The following is an 8,079-nucleotide window of genomic DNA, read 5'->3' on the forward strand; positions in this document are numbered from 1 at the left end:
CTGAGAACATTTAGTGCTTTACAGACCAGTAATATGATTTTAAAGTGCAGGTAACAATGAGGCTGCATAATGATCATATAAACTACTGTAGCTGCTCAACATGAGCTTTTATCTGTCTGCTTGGTGACATCACAGGCAGCACTGCAGGTATATTTCATATCAGCTGCTGGTAAAACGTTATAAACTCTCACAGCTGCTGTTAGCTTCATTCATGTGATAAGAGATGGAGAGAGGCTAACTTACTCTGACATTAAACAACACATGGTTTCTATAGCAGTCATTTCCAGAATAGAAACAGATACTGAAGGTAATGGAAGCCCTGCTCTCCATTACAGAAAGAAAATGTATACATCGAATATAGTTAAAGCTTTGAAAATGCCACTGAGAGGAGACATTGGACTCCATCAAAAGACTCAACACGTTCTTTAAAAATCTATAAAAACCACAATAGAGTGTAATTCAAAAAAGGTTTTATTATGTAAATCACCAGCAAAGACAACAGTGCTCACTGTCTGAGCAGGTGAAACCAGAGCCAACAAACAACTGCACGACCTGAAGGAGTTTCATCAGAAGACGATACTCAGTTTTCCTGCTCCAGGTCCTGTGGCGGCTCGTCTTATTCGTCTCAGCTGCTCGTCCGTCACCTGCAGGAAGAGAAAGAGGAGCAGTGGTAGTTTGATGTCTCTTTGTGGAGGTTTAGTGTTTGTTTTTAGAGGTTTAGTGTTTGTTTTTAGAGGTTGTGTGTTGGTTTTTAGGGCTTTTGTGTGTTGGTTTTTAGGGCTTTTGTGTGTTGGTTTTTAGGGCTTTTGTGTGTTGGTTTTTAGAGGTTTTGTGTGTTGGTTTTTAGAGGTTTTGTGTGTTGGTTTTTAGAGGTTTTGTGTTTGTTTTTAGGGGTTTTTGTTTGTTTTTAGAGGTTTTGAGTGTTGGTTTTTTAGAGGTTTTGTGTGTCTGTGCAGGTTTTTATTGTTTTTGGAGGTTTTGTTTTGGTGGTAGTTGTTTGTCCTCCACAAAGAGACCTGGGTCTATTTGTGATGAGTTTTGAGTCTCCTTGTGGAGGTTTGAGTCCCTAACTTAGTTGTATTTAACCTCTCCGCACCCACCCGCCCGCCGACGGGCGATTTCAGATAAATGACTGTATGTCTACACTGCGCAGTGACGTATCCCGCTTCAACTTTCATCAATATGGACATACTATACGTCGTTAGAAAGAGGAGAATCTCCGCAATTCATTCATCCAGTTGATTTTGCAGAAATCATGAGCACCAAACCATAAATCATTGATATTCACCAGCATGGTAAACGTGAGACACAAGAAACACACGGCGACTCCCTACCTTTGAAGCGGCCATAAAGCCATAATATGTGTCCATTCCTCAATTATCTATATTCCAGTTGTCCGTAAGAATCCACTGATCAAAAGCATCAAAATGGTTTTTCATAAAATTATTCCAGCTTGTGAATATCGTCCTGTAAAGTCCATTTGTTTACCGTCTGCCAACTTTGTCCGGCATATAAAGTTCATACTTTACCGGCCGCACCGAAATGTTTTCTAGTTCCTGTATGGTGATGTTGGGTATGCTTGTTTTCATCACTTTGCTAGCTACAAAATAAAAGTGTCCCCATCTTTTTCTGTTCAGTTTTCACCCCAGCAGAGCCCCTGAAGTAGATCGAGCGCTGCCTGTTTGAAGGACCAATAGACTTTGTTTACTGTTTTTCGCTGCCTTAGTATAGGAATAGCGTATTGGCTATCGACATGTCAATAACTCAGGCTTCTAGCCAATTATTTTACCTTTCTAATGAGGGCAGGCGTGCCCAGGTCAGGTATTTATGAGCCGAGGGGTTTCCGTGCGTCTGGCGACTCGTGGGCGGACTTTACGCAGCAGAGGCACGGTGAAGAGACGCAGCAAACATTTACATTTCTTCGTAGGCATTTTCAGAGTTTACAATGGCGAAAGCCAGGAAGAAATCCAAATATATCCGAGAAGATGACCAGGAATGGACTATAGCATCATCTGATGAGAGTCAAGACAGTGAGTATGACTGAGAGAGAGGAGATGTTCGCTCAGGGACTTGACGACATCTTAGATCGGTGAGTAACGTTATCTTTGATCATGTTTTATTTATTTATTTAGCCATGAGTGAAATTTGAATGAAAGTTAGTGGGTGGGTTTTTTTTATGATTACAGTGAACAGTACAGTATACATTAGCATGTCATAAATGATGCTAAATGGTTAGCGCCCCAGGGCCTAATTAGCCTTGCTAAGCCTAGCTAGCTAGCTAGCTACTCAACTACTCAACTAAAGTTATGTAATCCTTGTAATCCTATTCTATAATGTCAGGGTTTTCCCTGCCATTATACGGCTTAGGCGCGGCGCCCAAGCGTTTTTGCCTCCCGCCTAAGCAGGGTTCTCCCCAGACGGTGGAACAGCGGCGCTACACCGCTAAACCGCTAGGTCAGCGGCGCTATACTCCGTGCGTGACGGTGACGAGCGTCCGTCCCCCGGCTGACGGCGATGAGCGTCCGTCCGTCCGTGTCTCTCTCTTCCCCCACCCCCCGGGACAGACTATCCTCTAATTCCCTTTTATTTAGATTTTTTTTTTCAAGCTTGTAAACAAATTGAACTAGATCTTTTTCACTGACCAGACACTGGGAATATTCCCCCAATTCAATTATTCTGTTTATGTACAGTTATTTCCCTGATGTTTTTGTGTAATATATAATATCATATCCGTGTTTATTTGTTTCCTATGTAAATAACACCCCATTGAAATGCATTTATATATTTTTTCATTATATTTGGTAACATTTGTGCATTGCATTGTGTTTTGTAGGTCACAGTCTGACAGTGACGTGGATTGGGAGCCTCAAAGTAGGACACTCAGACGCCAAACCCCATCTCCTGCTGAAGGTGGTCGGCAGATGCGGCAACGATCGTCTGCATCCACCAGTGCTACCTCCCCCGCTGCATCTTTCACTGCCCCCTCTGGCTCAGGGGAAGCTGCAGCTTCTACACCAACTGCTGGACGTTCCCGTGCTGCCAGACGTGCCCGGGGGAGGGGAAGAAGAGGAGGATCCTCCAGAGCACATAGCTCCCACACGGAGGAACAACAGTGGCATGATGTGGGGGATGACGACGTTGAGCCTGCTCAAGTTGCCTTCATGCCGGTGAGACAGCCCGGACCACAGCAGGAGACCAGAGTGGCAACCAGTCCACTGCAGTTTTTCAGACTGTTTTTCACCGACGCAGTGCTTGGGACTTTGATGGCAAACACTAATATTTTGTTGATATTGGCACAGTTATACATACAGTAATAGTGTATTGATAGATAATACAATCCTTGTTTGAAATTCAGTTCAGTATAGTCTGTCATTTTTGTATAATGGTAACTATTCTGTAGTGTCTTGTCACATGACAATATCTCAATATGGCCACCTAGAAGCGTGTGGAAACCCCTCCAACCACCCATCAAATTAATGTGTGAATAAATTATGTTTTGAATCATGGAGAAAGGTTTTATAGTCACCAGAATGCTTCAGTAATGTTTCCAGTGTCACAGAAGTGAGTAAAAGCATTTGGCACAATTTGGCCATTTGGAGACGTTTTGGAGAGGTTCGTGGACACCAGTGACACCACAAACTAAAACCTCCATAACTCCCATAAGGATAGGCCTAGAAGTCTAAAATTTCACCCAGGTGTAGTTGACAAGATGAGGAAGGTATGTGCTATATTGCCATATGCCTTACATAAAGCACATCCTAGTTATTGTTATTCAAATATGACCTATTATTTTCGAAGACAAAAAAAATGTTTTAGAGCCATGTTTGAACTGATGTCATTTTGGTTGTGTGTATGGTACATGCTAAATAAAGTACATTTGACCATTTACAGGTTTTGTTTTACTGAGAGGAAATATAAACAAGTCTGGTTACAGTGGCTAAATGCATTTATTTGATCTAATTCATAAAGTATTTAACATGTGTATACACTGAGAGCCACAACATTAGAACCAGTGACAGGTGAAATGAATAACATGGATTATTGTGTTCCAATGCCATGTTCGGCTGTGAAGCCATGAGTCCTAGCATTCATGTGGATGTCTCTTTGACAAACACCAGTCACCCAAACACAGCTGCAGACCGAGTACACCCCCTGATGGCAGCAGCACTCCTTGATGGCAGTGCCCCCCCAGCAGGACAACACGCCTGCAACGCTGCAAAAACTGCTCAGGAACGACCTGAGGAACGTGGGAAAGAGCTCAAGGTGTCAACCTGGCCTCCAGATTCCCCAGATCTCAATCCAACTGAGCTTCCACTGGATGCAGTCAGAGCCAAGAACGATCCACGGGGGCCCCAACGTGGATGGGAGTTGGTTCTGACGCATCCAACAGATACTCAGCTGGATTGAGATCTGGAGAATGAGGAGGCCAGTTTGACACCTTGGGTTCTTTGCCATGAGGAGGTGTAGTTGGTCTGAACGGTGTTTGGGTGGGTGGTGTTTGTCAAAGAGGATCCACAGAAATGACAGAAGTCAAAGTTTCCCAGCAGAACATTTGATTGTAACAAGATGATCAATGCTCACTTCACTTGTCAGTTGTTTTAATGTTGTGCCTGAACAGTGGAGATATACATGTTAAATACTTTTCATATTTTGCATAAATTGAGTTTTTAACTATATTATTCATACTTTCACTGCACTTTGTCTGACAGCTTTAGTTACTAGTTACTTTGCAGATTTATATAAACAATATTAAATATTCTCTGATCAAACATGATGTATTATTATAGATTAAGTTATCCAGCATTAAAAGCAGAAAGTTGAGAGTTAGTGTGCTGCATATGGAGGACAATTATTAATCAATTGATTAATTGAGTGATGTCGGTATACTGATTTTTGAGTCTCATTCTCAGGTCGTCAAATAACACACTTTGTGGCCTATTAACAGGACTCATAGAGAGTCGAGTTGTTAAAAGTGAGAAGACTTGTATTTTCATACACATTTTATTTCAAGATATATTTTTTTTTATATCCAGTAGCTGTAAAAACAGTCCTTGAATCCTGTGGGTTTTGAGGCGGGGCCTCAGTCTGCTCTGGTTGGTCGGTTCACACAAGCCTGATAACCAGTTTGCCTAGCAGACTACTTAGAACTGGATCGCTGTTACTGAACTTTTGTGCCTAGAACTCTATGGTGGTGAACTGGTTGTCGTAGCTTACTGCGCTCAACATTGTTTAGCTAACACTGTTAGCCTGAAAAGCTTTATACCACGATGTTTCTCCAATAAAACAAAAACTTCAAAGGCTTCATAAAGCTTATCAAGCACTCTCTGAACGTACATTTCTGCGCTCAAGTGGAGATGAACCTGAACTGAAAACAACCTTCAGTACACTCATAAGGACGCAGACAAACTAACAACCACTCAAGCTGTTTGTAGCTATCAGTTTGCTGCAATTCCACGATGAACATGACCACAACAACTGCTTCCAAACGAAAAACGTCACCACAGCACAATCAAATCGTTATTAGTGGTCTGCTGGGCAGTGAGGCCGAGGGCCCTGTAACAGCTTTGTAATGATCTCTGCATGGTGTTATCAAGCAGGATGCTGTTACACACAGTTGCAAAGAAAATGAATTCCTGCAAAAAAAATGTAATTTGTTTTTTCACAGAGTTCCACATTATCTTCAAGCAAAGGCATCGCGCCCATGCACACTGAACTCGCGAGTGAGATCGGCATGGACAGATGAGGGCAGAGACCGGAGCCGCTTTAGTGGCGTCAGGCGAGCTTTTACCGTGGCCCTGAGCATGTCCCTAGCCAGGCCGAGGCCCAACTAAACACGTACACATTGTGCACGATTCTACCATACCATAGGTGTGTAACAACAGGGGCCTGTAAGTTGGCGGGATGGCACAAGGGCTCGTAGGATACACTACTACCAATACCAGCAGCTGATCAAAGGCCTGACTACTGCCATTCATAGAAAACACAGCTTACAGCTCCGATGGACAGCACTCGGGCATTTGCCATTGAAGATAGTTGAAGTCCGGTCAAGTTAACCTGTAACTAACAATGATAACACCAGGTTTGCCTGGCAGACCACTAACAACTGGATTACTGTCACTGAACTTTTGTCCCTAAACAGCTCTATACAACGAGGCCTCCTAAACAACATGTTTCCGCTCAGTTCTGATGGTGTTGTAGCACTTCTATCACAAATAAGAATGCCAATGTTAACACCAGGCTCTGCTCAACATAGTTTATACACTCAAAGGACTTAGACAGACAAACAGAAATTAACATGTCTCCGGTTATTCTGCTGGTGTTTGGAGCTCAGTTTGCTGCATCTCTACCATGAATGAGACCACAAGAACTGCTTCTAAACCAAAAACTTCACTACCGCACAGTTGCACGTCAGAAACTGAATATGATCCTTATTAGTGGCCTGCTGGTCGAATAGGCTGAGGCTAATGTTAATGTTGAATCTACATAATTGAAGCTGTCCATTTAAAATGTATAAGTCCCAGCTCAAAGCCCACAGGATTCAAAGGAAGAGGAAGTCATTTAAACAGGTTTTGTTTTACTGAGAGGAAATATTAACAAGTCTGGTTACAGTGCCTGAATGCATTTATTTGATCTAATTCAAATTCTGGTTGTCGTAGCTTACTGCGCTCAACATCGCAGTAAGCTATGATCTAATTCATAAAGTATTTAACATGTGTTTACACTGAGAGCCACAACATTAGAACCAGTGACAGGTGAAATAGATAACATGGATCATTATGTTCCAATACCATGTTCGGCTGTGAAACCATGAGTCCTAGCATTCATGTGGATGTCTCTTTGACAGACACCAGTCACCCAAACACAGCTGCAGACCGAGTACACCCCCTCATGGCAGCAGCACTCCTTGATGGCAGTGCCCCCCCAGCAGGACAACGCGCCTGCAACGCTGCAAAAACTGCTCAGGAACGACCCGAGGAACGTGGGAAAGAGCTCAAGGTGTCAACCTGGCCTCCAGATTCCCCAGATCTCAATCCAACTGAGCTTCCACTGGATGCAGTCTGAGCCAAGAACGATCCACGGGGGCCCCAACGTGGATGGGAGTTGGTTCTGGCTCATCCAACAGATGCTCAACTGGATTGGGATCTGGAGAATGAGGAGGCCAGTTTGACACCTTAGGTTCTTTGCCATGAGGGGGTGTAGTTGGTCTGAACGGTGTTTGGGTGGGTGGTGTTTGTCAAAGAGGATCCACAGAAATGACAGAAGTCAAAGTTTCCCAGCAGAACATTTGATTGTAACAAGATGATAAATGCTCACTTCACTTGTCAGTTGTTTTAATGTTGTGCCTGAACAGTGGAGATATACATGTTAAATAAAATATGATTATATCATTTATATTATATATAAATGAGATCAAATAAATGCAGGCGTTCTAAACAGACAGACTATTTATATTTCCTCTCAGTAAACAAAAAACATTTAAAATACTACTAAATTTAAAGAGCCGTGTCCTAACAGAGACACTGTAGTGGCTTCTACCAACCCAAACTGTCGGTATTCAACAACCTGTGAATGAGACTCGACTATCCTCTAGAATCATTTACTGATTTTAGAGTATTAATGAACAGCAACTGACAAATCTCACACTTTCTGCCTTTAAGTTTTGCACCTACATTTCACTGACCTTGTTGGACCAGGTGTCTCTCCTCTCTGGGTCTGATCACCATACAGGTCAGAGCTGTTGCACCTGAAGCTGAAGACAAGTCCCACTGTTCACCTGGAGAGAGGAGGAAGTACTTTAATATAACATGATGACTACATGCATATGTGTGTGTGTGTTTGCGTATATATATTCTGATTATAGCAGTAAAAAAGAAAATGTAAATCAGATTACAGACACATCCGGCAAAAAGGGGATTTCTTACAGGATTTTAATTTCATAATAAAGAATGGTGTAGCAGTCTGCAACCATGTGCATGACATCACTCTGCACTGTAAAATCTGCTATAATCTGATTTAATAAATGTGTTTTTTAAAAGTAAACCAAAAGTATTAAATCCTGAGAACATGTAGTGCTTTATA

The 8,079-nt window shown here is 42.4% G+C and overlaps 1 long non-coding RNA gene across 1 annotated transcript; it reads right to left on the minus strand.

Annotated features, from left to right (window-relative positions):
- Positions 1 to 453: 453 nt before the first annotated feature.
- On the minus strand, positions 454 to 7,733 carry LOC115587018 (uncharacterized). Its single transcript, XR_003984951.1, has 2 exons — positions 7,682 to 7,733; positions 454 to 644 (listed from the first exon to the last, which is right to left on the minus strand). It is a non-coding gene; the product is annotated as an uncharacterized LOC115587018 (long non-coding RNA).
- Positions 7,734 to 8,079: the final 346 nt, after the last annotated feature.

The sequence above is a fragment of the Sparus aurata genome, chromosome 8 (assembly GCF_900880675.1).
Source record: "Sparus aurata chromosome 8, fSpaAur1.1, whole genome shotgun sequence".
Lineage (NCBI taxonomy): Eukaryota > Metazoa > Chordata > Actinopteri > Spariformes > Sparidae > Sparus > Sparus aurata.